General features: G+C 36.0%; 1 protein-coding gene across 12 annotated transcripts in view; it reads left to right on the forward strand.

Moving 5' to 3' along the window:
* The window catches only part of INPP4B (inositol polyphosphate-4-phosphatase type II B), a 981,822-nt gene that overhangs the window by 111,060 nt on the left and 856,079 nt on the right, over nucleotides 1-14,683 (forward strand). The window lies entirely within an intron of this gene.

Raw genomic sequence — 14,683 nt, forward strand, 5'->3', positions numbered from 1 at the left:
TGTCTACCCTCATGGCTCTGGCTGTACAATATCATTGATTTGAGTAGGTCACCATGTATATGAGAATATCTTGTCTTGAGAATAAGAGGACCTAGATTCAGTTCTTTTTTGGAGAGTTATTAATGATATCTGAGCCCATTTAATATCTTTTGGGTCTTAGTTTCCTTATCTATAAGAGGATGATCTCTATTGATTTAAGCACTCACAAATAAATGTTTATGCCTGTTTCAGAGTATGTATAGTGATTCATTGTAGTGGACTTGTTGGTGATTTGAAATTAGAGGTACAGGATGATCCAATGAAATATGATTTACTAATTCCAAATACCATTGTTTAGTTTTTCACTGTAACTAGACAAATTGCAATGAGACAGATTCCACTTCCTTTGTGACCACAGATAAATTGCTTTAACTTTCTGGGCTTCAATTTCTTTATAAAATGAGAGACTTAAATGAAATGTCCCTTGGGTTTTCTATACACTGTGCACTGTTGGGTGTTCCTCATAGTTCTGCCTTCTCCTTCTCCTTTTATGCTATTTTGTTGATGATAATCTCATCAGCTCCTACAGATTAATTTTCCTCTCTATACAAGTAATTTCCCAAACTCAATCCTGGTTTTTCCCCTGTGCTATAGGCTTGTACTGCTTACTGCCTTTGAACTTATAGGACTCGTTGTCCCCTGTACATTTCAAATTTAGCATGCCCAAAAGAGAATTCACCTTATAACCCTAACCCTTCCTATTTCCAATTTTTCCTATTACTTTTGAAGTTACTACCATTTTCCTAGTCAATCAGGTTCACAACCTTGGTATTATTCCTGACTTTCCAATCACCCTCACCCCCATATATCCAATATGGTATTAAATATTACTTCTGTCTTCATACCTGTTTTCATATATGTTGCCTTCTTTCAACTTATCACCTCTCTCTCTCTCCTGGACTTTTGCAATAACTTTCTAGACTTTGTTCTGATCTTCCCTCCTCAAGTCTTTTCCCACCCCGATCCATTCTCTAATAAACTTGCCAGACTGATTCTTCTAAAAGCAACGATTTAACTGATATCTGCTTACTCACTCTTTCAGTGTGGAAGCATATTAGGTTGAAAAAAATACATGTTTACTGAATATTTTATTTGTTATTTAGAATCCTCTGTTTGTCATTTAAAACTCCTCTACAACCTGACTTCTATATTTTCTGGTCTTTTTACAGTTTAGATTCCTATACATCTTCCATGATCTCCCCACACTTGCCTACTTATTGTTCCTTGCTCACAAGACTCCAAGTCTAGCCTCGCCCTGGTTATCCTCCATGCATGCAATGCTCCTTTTTCTCTTTGCCTTCTCCTTCCCTCTGCCTCTTAGCTTCTCTTACTTTCTTTAAGATAAAACTCAGGTTCCACCTAATATAGGAAATCTTTACTAATTTCCCTCTCCATCCCAGTGCCTTCCTCCTGAGATTCTCTCCCATATACTCTTTATATACTTTACATGTACATAATATGTTGTTTTTCCCATTGGAATGGGAGTTCATTTAGGGCTGGGACTATAGCTATATCTTTCTTTGTATAATGAGGGTTTATCTCAGTGTCTGGAACATAAAGGTATTTCAAAAATGTTTGCTGACAGAATGATTTCATGATCCTTTCCAGTTCTATGGTCCTATGGGACCTATGGGAGTTCTATTCTACATCAGATGCAGACCTATTCCATCTTCTTCTCCCAACAGAACAAACCATGTGGTTGAGGGTGGGTAAGAATCCAAAGAATGTGAAAGAATTCTGCATTCATTCCCCAAACTTCTAAGCAGTTTCTTTCTGTCTGATAGTCCTGTCTTCCTTTACCAACTATCTCTGATTGGATTGAGTGATGAGGCAGGAGTCTCATATCTAAAATCATTGTTCCTTTGCCTGTGGGGCAGAGGAAAGGAAAGGGGCTCAAAAAGATGCCTTCTGTCTTTATAGACAGACTAATGCTGTTACATATAGTGAAAAGGTGTACATACATAGAGAATGGTTTGTCTGATGAAAATTAATTAGTTTTTGTTCAGCAGTGCTGCCAATTCATTACAGAGACTTTAAATCCAAGCCTTTGGTTTCTTATTGCTCTTAAAAATGTGCTTTGAGGGGAAAAAGAGAAAAGCGGTTTTAGTTCTCAAAGATCTAATAAAGATTAAATTATGCCTCTTTGACTGAGCCAATGTTGCTCACGTAGAGCTGCCTGCTTTTGATTTATTATAACATATAAAATGCACACATTCAAGGAGCTGAACTTGTCTGCAGAAACCAAAGTTCTTGGTTCAGTCAGTTTGCTGTAGCAGTTAACCCTCTGTGGATCTGTGATGCAGAGAACATCATTTGTAAGCAAAAGCTGCTACAAAAGAGCTTGATTGATCTCTTCCAATGTAGGAAAGCCTCTCTATCCCTTATTGCTCCCTGGGGTTCTTGTATCTGCCTCTAGTCTTCCAACCATTGACCTCTTCAGACATGGAGTGAGCAGATTTTTTGTTGTTCTTGAATCGAAATGACTGGCAGCTAAAGGAACCATCCCTTAGGCCAACATGTCCTCTGTGACAAGGTATAAGCATCATTCATATACTATATCACTTCCCTGATGGTTATCTTCATAAGGGAGATGCTCAGAGAATGGCAATCTCTGTACTTTTCTTTTCCCCAGTCTGTGTTACCCCTGAGGGAAAGAAAAATAGGAGGGGGTGAGATGAGTAAGGAGCAGAGAACACTACACATAGTGTGCTTGAGAAGGTTTTTGTTGAATGAACACCTGGAAAATCTTGAAAATGCCCCCTCTTTGCTACTTTCGAACAAGTGGTAGTTTTTTCAAGCAGGTGCCATGTTACATAGAGAGTATTTGGTTTAAAAAATTGATTATGCTGTTTGACTGGCTGGGATACGATTTCCTGGGAGTAAACAGAAATGACAGCTATCATCTACATTCATTTTTGTCTTCTTTTACACACAAATTAGAAGACATAAATGCTAAACCACAATTTGAAAGGCCTATTTCAAGCTAGCTCAAACTCCGAGCCTTTCCTCCATGTCAATGATATTGTGAAAAGGTCCCCTCGGGCTAACATCCACAAACAAAAACATTAACTAAGTAATTAGGGTTATGTTTGCCCTTCTATTGTAAACTAAAATATTTAAGTGGAAATTTTCTTTTTTAATATACTTTGTCACTGTTTTAGTAATAAATAATGTGACAGAAAGTCTGACTCCTGGTATTATAATTTGATAGTTTTCCCTAGAGAGGACCCTACTCTTTGTCAATATTTTCATAGACTCACTGAGTGAAGCAGAAATGGGTGGGTGAATGAGGGTAGTGGGATGGAAGATATAGATGCATAAGCCTGGGTTTTAAAAGTCTAGGACAGGCATGGAGCCCAGGAGAGTGATGGTTTCCGAAGACTCAAGTTAAAATTCTGACTGTGCCATCTACTATCGGTGAAACTATTATACTGATGGATTTCTGAAAAGGGACAGATCTTCTGATCTCTAGGCTGAAATTTCCTCCTCTGTACAGTGACAGATACCGAATTAACGATGACTAATATCACTTTCTATTCTATATTGATCGTCCTACAATCCAGTTGAAATCAAGCTCTTGGCAGGGCTCCCTAAATGGGAGAGAATGCAGGTTTCACCAACTATTTGTCCTTAGCGGTCTAGCCCATTTAAGATTAGAGAAACCCATTGCCAAAAGGTCAACCATTAGGCAGTGAGCCATTTGGAGACTTTTTGACCCTAGAAGCTTAGGAAGCATCCAATTTAGAGACATCAGTGAATTCCTATGACAATCAGAGCATGAATCCTTCAAGTTTTTAAGCTGAATTAGCTCAGGGAAAGAGTTGCTATTTTACTAATGATTGTAGCATATGATTCCTTTATAGCATATGAAACATCTATTAAATATAAAACTTTCCCTTATCCTTTCCCAGTTGAAAAATCTTTTTTAAACTTTTGAATCACCTTGTTGATTGAACCTTCCTTTTCTTTCATTTCTTTCTTTCTTTCTTTCTTTCTTTCTTTCTTTCTTTCTTTTTCTTTTTCTTTCTATTCTCTCAAAGACTTTGTCAGTTTCCCTGGGTTTAATTATCATCTCATGAATATTCAGCCCCTGTTTCCCTCCTAAGCTCCTGTTGTCCCTTAGACATTTCAAACTGGGTATCCAGGAACAAACTCAAACTCATGTCCAAAATAGGAATGATTATCATTTCCCTAAAACTAAACCTGTTTCTAAACTTCTCCTTTTTTATTGATGACATCATATACTATTCTTCTGAAATCCTAGGTTTGTAACCTAGGCATTATTATAGATTCCTCATATATTCTTACCCTACCTAATTTCTTGACAGATCTTGCTGTTTTGACCTCCACAGCATCTTTAGTATCTGACCTCTTCTTTTTCAGAGCTCCTACCTCTTAATTCAGGCCTTCACCTCCAGCCTGGACTATTGCCATGACCTCCTAATTCATTCCACACTCCAATCCCTCTTCTACATAGCTGCCAAAATGGTTTTAAGTGCAGGTCTGACCACATCATTACTCTACAAAAGAAAACTGCAGTGACTTCTTACTATCTTCCTACTATCTCTAGGATAAAATATACTCTCCTCCAGCTTTTCTTTACAATCTGGCTCCCAACTATTTTTCCAGTTTAATAAAACACCATTTTTTTTTCTCTTCCACCATACATTACTCCTCTTCTTACATTTTTTTAGTAGACCTGTGAATTCATTGGTATCTGTAGTACCTGGAAATCACCCATGATGAGATATCAAATAAAAAATTCAGTTAAATAGGTATAAATTAAAGAAATGAACTGGGAAATCCAGATTGATTATATAAATAGTTTAATAATCAAAGTGGTATACTCACACTGGGGCAGTCTAGGGCAGCTGCTAGATGACAATCATGGATCTGCATAAAGACCACTCCAAAATTTCCATAGTAATTGCAGAAAACAGACAAAAATAGGAGGAGCAACAAAGTATGTTAGTGATGATTGACTGATATTTGGGGGTTTCCTCAACTTAGTGCTGGCTTCAGGTCCCAGACACCTGAGTGTCATATCAGTTCTGTTTTGGCTGGAATCCCAGGCATGTAAAGCTGGTCTTGCTCTGATTAGTATACTTTATTTTGATTTAAATTAGTCTTGATTTATATTATTCTTTGAGAGTCCCTTTTTATTATTATTATTATTATTATTATTATTATTATTATTATTGTGGTTTTTTCATTGCTAGAAACTTTAGCTAGAAAATCCTTATCATGCTTTTCAATGCTTAAATGTTTACACCCTATTATAGCTTTTGCAACTTCATGAATCTGTATCCTAGTAAACAAATCAGGATTTTATAGTGTCAGAAACTTTTATGGAGTAAAACATTTGAGAACTTTAGACTGGCATATGTTTGGCAACTTATATAGTCATAGAATTACCTAAGAACATTAAGAAGTTGCAAGACTTGTCCATAGTCACATAACTGGTATATGGCAAAGACAGAACACGAACTTTGACTTCATGATTTTGAGACTGACTCTCTATTGAAAATATGAGGCTACTTCTCTATCCAAAGTATGGACAAATCAAATACAAACTTCTGGCCTTGGATGGGGAGAACTAAAAAGTTTGTTATGGGGAGAGCTGAAGGAATCAGGAATGGCCTCTGATAACAAGTGACACACAAACCAAATCTCAAAGAGAATTAGGATTTCTAATAGGAAAAAGATGAAAAGGAGGAGGACTTTGTCATAGATTATAGCAGATATAAAGATAGGAAGGTGGGAGATGGAATTTCATGTGTGAAAAAGAACATGTAATCTATAATCTAGTATGACTAGAATGTTGGGTGTACAATGGGAGGTAATAGGATTTAATAGCCAAAGGAGAAGTTTATCTTTTGTCCTTGGAGATAAGAGAGATAATTTAAATTTCCTAAGCAGGGCAGTGACAAGATCAAACCTTTTCTTTATAAATATTGATGCAGTATTTGTAGATAGGATGGTTTGGGATGGGGACAAGGAGATGGAATAAGAAGCTGCTAAAATAATCTTGAATTCTCTTTTTTGATGATCCTTGAGTGCCAATCTCCTTGATTATAAGCTTCTTGAGGGAAGAAACTGTTTATTATTAATGTGTTATATTTGTTCAGACCTAGATTTAAGAACTGCTTTTGATACATGTTAATTGTGTGTGACCTTGGGCAAATTACCTTACTCTTTTTCTGCCTCAGAAAACTGTAAGACCATAAATAGTAGAATTTTTATTATCATATAATTTTCCATATTAGTGAAATCCAGTTCTTTTCCTTGTACCTATTCTGTTTTTCCCAGTGCACCACGAAGAGCCATATATTGGAGAACTAATAATTGAGAGCTAAACAAATGAGTGAGAGAAACAAAGATAGGCCTCTAATTTGTCTCCTCTGTACAATCAGCCCAACTTCTCTCAATACATTCTAATGTCAAATGTTGATGCTTTTCCATCAATTTTATATCCTCCCTTTGCTCCCCAAACATATTCTGTTCTATGTTTTACCCCTGCCTCAAGAAGAGAAGTGAATTTGGCCTCTAATTCCTTTGATAAACATCATCTTCATTTTTTTTTTTAGATTTTTGCAAGGCAAATGGGGTTAAGTGGCTTGCCCAAGGCCACACAGCTAGGTAATTATTAAGTGTGTGAGACCGGATTTGAACCCAGGTACTCCTGACTCCAAGGCCGGTGCTTTATCTACTATGCCACCTAGCCACCCCTATCTTCATTTTTTGCTAACATTTATATAGAGCTTTCAAGTTTATGAAGTGATTTACATATGTTAACTCTGTGGATGATTAATCTCCTGAATTTAACCAGAGGTCTTTACTGGTGTAGCCCAAACAGTATTCCTTAAACACCTCTAAGATGGAACTTGCTACAGGCTAGATTTTCTAGTTTAAAAGCTCATTATTGCCTTTCTACCTCAAAGGGAAGTGTTCTCTGATGCCCCTAGTGATTAGTACTTCTCAAATGATCTTGTACTTAGTTGTCTGTCTATATGCCATGTTTTACAGTAGAATCTAAATCCTTTGAGGAATTGAGCTGTTTTTCATCCTTTGCCTATATTCCTTTTAGGAAGGATTCAAGAGTAGGCTTCATTCATTCATTCATTCATTCACTCAGCAATTTTGTTGAATACCCCCATGTATTGCTTTTGATATTTAGTTTTCTCTTAGGGGAAAAAAAAGTTCCTTTGTGTAGACCTACTCTGTGTGTAGGTCTATATATACATATGTGTTAATGTTTATATATGAATATATATTCATATATAAGTATTATTTTATATTTTTACATATAAGAGATGGAGCTTGGGAGTCAGCCAGTCTGGGTTCAAGCCCCACCTTGGATTATGATAAGGTCAAAAATTTTCTCCTTAAAAGCATCATGTCTCCTTGTTTCATTTTGGAAGATTTGTAATTATGAAAATAAGTCCTCATTAGAGGTGAAAGTCAGTATCATTGGTTGGTGCTGAGCTGTCTTCTGCTCACTTTGCCTTGAAGGCTGTCAATGCTCTAATATATATCTTGGTGTTTTGAAGTACAGCATTCATTAGTGGTGCATACATTTTCCCTTCTCTGATTTTCCTTGCCTGGCAAAAGAGCTTTAACAAGATTGGCCCTTAATCTCATGCTCACATCATACCATAGAAAGATGTGTAACATTCTCTAATCATTGGAATTAACATGAGAGGAAAGAATGGAAGTGGGATTATAAAATGGGTTTTTGGGTTTGGGGGGTTTTTGTAAATAAGGGTTCTCCTACTTGTTCTATCCTTCCCATATTCCTTTCCATTCTCCTGATTGCTTCTTTAGTTTTTCTTAATACTAATTCAGAATCTTTCTCTTGGTTATCTTTTTAGGGCCAACAAATGATAGTTTTTGAGTTTGAGAATGATCCACTGACATTTATAAAAAGGCACAGACTGACTCTCTCTCTCTCTCTCTCTCTCTCTCTCTCTCTCTCTCTCTCTCTCTCCTTCCCAAGGGCATCCAGGTCAATAGGTCAATAGCACATCCTTTTCTCTCAGTCCCATTGAAACTTCTGCCATCTCTTGCCTGTAGTCTGTAAGAAAACATCTTTGTATTTGCTTTGTCACCCTAAGTTGACTTGTAGTGTACATTGGAAACCTGAATGCATAAGGCAGTTCCTTTTGCTTCAGTGTGACTCTGGGAGAGAGCTGGGCTTTAGCTGCATGTAATGAGAATTTGATGTGACTGGAAATTGAACAGAAGCATCTTTTTATTGAAGGTGCTGAAGCCTTATAACCATCATCCAGTGGCAGAAGTTATTGTTTTGCACATTACTTTTTCAGTCGTAAATCCTCCCAAAGCTTTGAAAGAAAATCCCTGTCCTTGTTAGAGCAACAACAGAAGAAAAAAAAACAACCTCTCAACTTTTCCTTTACATTCACACAAAGCAAAATAATTTGGGCTGAAGATTTCTCTCAGATTCCCTCTATATTAAAGGTCTTCTTTTTCTTTCTCCAGGTCAAAACAACCTCCTGAGCAAATCAAACTTTCCTCTTTTCCCCTTATAAAAATCTTGGTGGCAAAGAATTATATTCTTTCAGATGTAAACATTGAAAACTAGAAACTCCGATTTAAACTTCTACTCAAGATAATCTTGAACTTGGTTGACCATGCAAATAAAAAATATAGTTTATCTCTCTCTTCATGTGAGTGTATATTTTTTTTTAATCTCTGTCAGGTATGTTGCATTTGCTTTTTTATAGAAATGCTTCTCCCAGTGATCTGTGAGGTCCTTGAAGGTGAGGGACTGCATTTTTTTGGCCTTTGTTTTCTGAAACTCAACATAGTACCTAAACTATAAAAAAATACTTTTTGAATAAATTAATGTATTGAATCAGAGGGCTGAATTGGTGAGTATAAATACATTCATTTTCTAGCTTGACCCATGCATAGATTCTGCAAATTTAAATAAGTTGTGGAGTGTCTTTGTTTCATTTGAAGCAAGCAGCTAAGTAAAAGTATAGAGCAAATAATGAGTGCTTAACTAATTTTATAAATATTTGCTAAATTTTGGGTTGGTCTGAAATACCCTGACATTCCTATACATATAGGAATTTAATCTGTTAGAAGAGAAGTTCCTTGAGAATAAGAATTGCCTTAGTCATATAGCTATTGTCACATAGGTAGTCACTATGTTGTGTTCTAAGGATGGAGAAATAAACCAAAAAGATAGTCCCTGCCTTCAAGGAACTGACAAACCAATAGGGGAAAGATAAGACATATAAGGGAGCTAGAAAAGGATGGAAGGGTTTACTTATGTGATCATGTTAGAGATATCTGGTGAGTGAGGAAGAGAGCTGGGAAAGGCAACCTTGAATCAGAAGAGAGGGTCTCAAGATAGAGATACCTTGAAGGTGAATAGGGGGCTGCCTGGGAGATGTGGAAGACAGGAGAGTGGGGAGCAGGGAAAGAAGAGAGCACACTATAGACACCTTAGGAAAATGATATTCTGTGTACCAAACTAAGTAATCCCAAGAGGCCACAGGAACTCAGGAAATGAATGAATATGAATGATTGTATACATGCATGAATGAAAGAATATGTTAGCTTAGTGTGCTCTGGGTCTTGTGGGATACAAGTTCAGAAACTAACGCAATTCTTACTCACAAGGAGCTTTTATTCTAATAAGTTAAGAACGTATATAGGAATGTCAGGGCCAGGGTATTTTGGTTTGGGATTAATATCAAATTTAGCAAATATTTATAAAATGCCTGCAATGTGCCAGTTGCCAAACAGTGCTGAAATTTTAAACAAAAAAAATGTATTGCCTTAAAAGAACTTATTCTCTATAGGGGGACAATGCATACAAATGAAAAATCTGTATAAAAATTAGGAATAAAGTTTAAGATGAAAGGCTCAAGATCAAGAATTGGAAGGCACTTCAGAGTTCAAATAGTCCAATCTCTACATTTTAGAGATGAAACTGAGGCACAAAGAGTTTAGGTGATGTGTCCAAAGTCAAAGAAGTAGATAATTAGTGGTAGTTGAACCAAAGTTCCCTGACATGAGATCCAGTACTCATTCTGTCTCCCTTTATTCAGCGGATTGAGTGCTATTTTGTGTGCAGAGATTACCTTTCATTCTCAAATCAAAGCTCAGTTTAAAGACTAATACATCTTGATAACATGTGATATAATGATATTTCCTTTGTTTTTGAAGAAGATCATGACATTAGGGAGGTGATGCCATGACAAGCATATGAATTGAATTTGAGTGGGAGAGGGGGCTGAGCTAAGTCACCAGCCTCACTTTCTCCTCCAGAGCCATCTGGGTTTAGTGGTCAGATATGAATCAGGGCGGTAGACATCATTTCTTCAGGTGCAAAAATTTATAATGATTAGTCATTATTCATCACAATTTAGGAGAAATAGGGATTTATATTCCTTTTCTCTGAGGACAATAGCAGAGAGGAAAATTATTCCACTCTGACAAAAAATATTCCATAGTGCCATTACCAGGGACAAGACATTGACCTACATGGACCCTAAGACTCTTCCAATGTGTCATTTCTTACAGTCTTATATTTCTATACTTCTTAAGGATGAAAATAAAAATGATTCCTTTTCCCTTCTTCTTCCTTCAATGACAATCTTGCTTCTGAAGAGGACGGTTGTCTAGAATACATAATCAACAGCATTCTGATAACTTTTATATTATGTAACGATATGTGCACAAATCCCACTAAGTTAGACACATAATTCTAAAGAGCAGGATTGTACCTTTTCCCTTCTACTGCTCAACCTTTTCATCACTTCTCACCTTCCATTTTAGGCACAACCTGTACTAGGATAAATGCCAACATATCTGTACCTTCTAACCAGGTGTAATTCCTGTCCATATTAATGCTCAATACTTTTGCAAAGATATCAGAGACCTTCCTTTAGTTTTTAGAAAGTTCTGTGGCTACCAGTAAACTTCATGTGCTACCTGTTATTCCTTACTCTCATATGAATGGCCCAGTTCCTTTTCCAAACAAATATCTTTGATGACCACTTGTTTATGACCTCTTCACCTAAACTGAGAAAAATTCTCAAATCTGGAATCTTACTTGGTCAGTGTACTTGGTCTCTTATTGCATTCATTTGTTATTATTTGTTGTTCTTTTCAGTTAAAAATATTTTGATTTAAGGCTATGTTCCCTCTAACATAACAAAACTACATAATTGGTAAGTTAACTCTCACATGATGTTTTATGCAAATGCTTTTCCAATTTATAATGTTAATATGGTCATTATTTCCCAAAGAAAAACAGGTGAAGCCAAATGCAGATTGCAGACTCACATCATTTTACACCAAAATGAATGCTTAGATCTGATCAGCTAGCTGTGAGGCAGATGTCTTTTTGGATTTACAATGACATCTAGATGCAATCAGGATTAAGAAGTGTTTTGAGGGGGGAGCCTCCGTTGCTGCATAAACAGCTGACTGCCTCGCATGAGTAAGTCTCCACCAGCTGCTGGAAATTCTGCAGGAACTCCAAGACTCTCACTATTCCAGACATGTGCATACATTTGGACCAGGGAGGTCACTGTGGGGGAGCTGATCATTGGGGGAGGGCAGCTCATAAACAACCAGAGACTTTAAGTCTTGAGGAATTTGGTGAGGCAGCAAACAGAACAGCAATTTACAGAATATTTTTTGAAAAGTATCATAGAAAACATTTTATTTCCATGTTTAAATTTGGAATTTTTTAAATTTAGAATGTGTTTTCCATTCAACCATTTGGGATATTTAGTCCTCTTGCTCTACTATGACTACTCTAATATAAGAGTTCTTAGTCTGGGGTCCACAAACCTGTGTGTATAATATACACACAACATGTTTGCATATGCATGGACACATACGCATACATTTATACTGAATGCATGGGCATATATATAAATATATATATACATACATACATGCATACACTATTAAATGCAATGGCTTCTTCTGTAATCCCATGGCTATTATTTTATACATTCAGAGTCATACTTCTGAGAATGGGTCCATAGACTTGACCAGGCTGCCATAGGGAACCAATGTATAGAACAAGTTAGGAATATGTTTGAATATTATATCAAGAGATGTGATGAGGGTCCAAAAATACCAATATTTATATCTCAGCAGGACAACTCTTTGTAGATTAAATGGTAAAAATTTCTAGTTTTAGTCCTTGGTTAAATTGAGCTTGTATTTGTGTCTGTTTGAGTGTGTGTGTGTGTGTTTGTGTGTGTGTGCAAATTACTGCTCATTGCAAGTGTTCAGAACTTAAATATGGACCACAAAATAGGAGTTATCCTTTTTCTTTTGAGCAGCACAACTCAGGTTTTGTGAACTAGTAATTCAAATTCTATGTGTGATTCATAAAAGTTTCTAGGACTTAGCTATTCAGTCAGAAACTGTCTTTTACATCTGCATGGTATCCCACTTTGATGAAAACAGAAAGCTTATATACGTCCATATAGAAATGTATTTGTGAATATGTACCTATAAGCATAAATACATCTTATTTTCATGGAGCTTCCTGCCATTATAATCTTCTCGAATATTTGACACATATGGCATTGTAGTATACATCAAAGAATAAACAAAAGAACTAAAAGAGTACAAAATAAATCTTTGTGAAGTCAGAGGGAGTTACTGATGGGGGAAATAGAAAGTATTCATGGAGTATTTTATGTTGTTGTTCAGTCATTTTTTTTCAATTGTGTCCATTTCTTTGTAATCCCATTGGGGTTTTATTGGAAGAAATTCTATAGTGGTTTGCCATTTCCTTCTCCAGATCATTTTATAGATGAGGAAACTGAGGCAAATAAGGTTTAGTGACTTGTCCAGGGTAACATAACTAGTAAGGGTGACTTGAACTCAGAAAAAATTGAGTCTTCCTGACTCTAGGACCAGCACTTTATCCACTTGCCATCTAGCTGCAAATTTGATATCTGTGTTGTATTTTAAAAGAAAATTGGAATTCTAACAATGCAAAAGTGGAAAGAGGATATTCCAAACAGAGACTATATCCTAAGAAGAGGCATGAAAATGGGGAAAACCAGAGTGTGTTCTGGGAATAGCCTGTGGTCTGAGTTTCCTAGATGGTTTGGAAGGGAGTCCTAAAATAGATTACAAATGGTGGGTTGGGGTAAAGAGTTATGGGGTTAGGCTTAGGCAGCAGCTTTTAAAAGGTACTGAATGTTAGGGAAAGAACTTGAAGTATATTTGCTACATAGAAGAGAAATGATGAGGTTTTTGTGTAGGGACATTATAATGTACCACCAGAGGTTATGGAGTCAATTTAATACTATATAATAACTGAAATTTTTTTTAGGTTTTTTTTTGCAAGGCAAATAGGGTTAAGTAGCTTGCCCAAGGCCACACAGCTAGGTAATTATTAAGTGTCTGAGGCCGGATTTGAACTCAGGTACTCCTGACTTCAGGGCCGGTGCTCTATCCACTGTACCACCTAGCCTCCCCGATGGCTGAAAATTTATAAACATGAAATTAATTGGTTTTCATATTAAATAAGTTTTATTAAATTTTCATGGAACTTGCATTCTACTGGGCTCAAGATACTAAAAGTACTTGTAATATTGGATAAAAAGGAGAGATTCAGATCCATAAGCCACAGCAGCACTTTTTTCCCTAATTTCTTTTCCTCTAGAAAGTTTTGAGAAAGTCTTACAGAATTATAAAAATGCAAAGTTAAAATAATTCCTGATTACTTTAGTAAAGCAAAGCAAAATAAAATTTAAATGCAATCCTTATTCTCAATTTCATAAGGAGAAAATTTAAGAAACCTTTGGGAAATTGAAGCTTTTCCAGAAATAAAGTTTAATAACTTAGTGATAGGTCTGAGAAGCCATTGGAAAGTATTTGTCTAAGTAATTAGACTTCCAGTAAAAATATAAATCTCAAGAGGCCTGTGGTTTCTTTTTCAGTAGACTAACTCCAAAAGAAAGGCTTACTCAATTTCTTCCATTAGATTAAGGCTAGAGTTTTTCTTGTTTGAAATCATATTTGAAAGTAGAAAATGTCAGATGCTCTTGGTTAGTAGGAAGAAAAAGGATTAAGTATAAATAATTCTTAGCTAACTTAACCAGAATTCCAAAACACAAAGATTGTATTATGTGAGGCTCTCTTATCATTCTGTTTTATGAGCTTATCCATCAGATAGATTTGAGATACATCTCACAATCAAATAGCTTCTCCCAGTTCTAGAACACACTATCTCTATTGGTGTTTCTATGAAGAGCATTGACTAGTTTTTGGAGAGACAAATATTTGAAAAACAAAAATGACAGTAAACTTCAAGCAGCCCAAAAAAATACATGGATAGCAGTTACCAGACCCTATTCCCAGAGTCTCAAGATGTGTTACTTATGAATGATAATATGAGAACTTAGTAACATTAACATTAATATGATGTTCAAGAATGAAGGACAAGTAATAACAGCATGTACTTACCAAGGTACTGTGCTAAGTGTGTAACAATTATCTCATTTGATTCTACTAACAATGCTGGGAGGTATTATTATTATTATTATTATTATTATCCCCATTTTATTAATGAGGAAATTGAGACTAACAGAAGTTGTGATTTGCCCAGAGTCATGTAGCTAGTAAGTGT

This window comes from Macrotis lagotis, chromosome 3 (genome assembly GCF_037893015.1).
Source record: "Macrotis lagotis isolate mMagLag1 chromosome 3, bilby.v1.9.chrom.fasta, whole genome shotgun sequence".
NCBI lineage: Eukaryota > Metazoa > Chordata > Mammalia > Peramelemorphia > Peramelidae > Macrotis > Macrotis lagotis.